General features: G+C 62.8%; 1 protein-coding gene across 4 annotated transcripts in view; it reads right to left on the bottom strand.

Annotated features, from left to right (window-relative positions):
* KCNQ2 (potassium voltage-gated channel, KQT-like subfamily, member 2) overlaps window positions 1–626 on the bottom strand; it is a 43,638-nt gene that overhangs the window by 2,017 nt on the left and 40,995 nt on the right. The gene's annotated exons all lie outside the window — the stretch shown is intronic.

Here is a 626-nt window from a genome sequence, read left to right as displayed (position 1 = left end):
GGAGGGGGCGGGGCTAAAGGTGGGCAAAGGGAACCACAAAAGCGCGGTAGGGGCGGGGTGGGGGGCGTGAGGGCTACGCTCCATGCGCCAGACGCGGGAAGGGACACAGACTAACACCAAAAACCGCCAACACACAACCAGAAGGGACAGACAGAGCCACTGCCAACCAGAAGGGGTCCCTGTGCGCTCCTGCGTGTACACGTGTGTGCTTACTATGCATGCGTGTGCGTGCTTCCATGTATGTGCGCGCACTTGTGTGAACGTGAGTGTGCCCTTATGTGCACACGAGTGGGGGATGCGGAACACAGCTGAGGTGGCCTCAAACAAGGGCAGCAGTCAGAAAAGCCAACAAGATGGGAGGGAGGCCTCCTTCCTAGAGGGGCTTCTGCTTGACCAAAGTGTGAGCAGGAACGGCCCCAGAGGAGCTCAGAAGGCACCTTGAGAGCAGCAGCGTGGGTGCCCGAGCCGGAGGGGTGCAGCCACATGGACACTGGGCAAAGACACTGGGGCCAGGGTGCGGCTGGCAGGACAGTGACCCGGGCACAGGCCACGCGAGCCTCATGGGCAAAGCCTCCTTCCAGGCTCCAGAGTGGGGAGGGCCGCCAGCCCCCCCCAGAAGTGCCACT

Source organism: Bison bison, unplaced genomic scaffold, assembly GCF_000754665.1.
Source record: "Bison bison bison isolate TAMUID 2011002044 unplaced genomic scaffold, Bison_UMD1.0 scf7180017864063, whole genome shotgun sequence".
Taxonomy (NCBI): Eukaryota; Metazoa; Chordata; class Mammalia; order Artiodactyla; family Bovidae; genus Bison; species Bison bison.
Note: the sequence above shows the minus strand (reverse complement) of the source record. Positions and strands in the feature narration are given on the sequence as shown.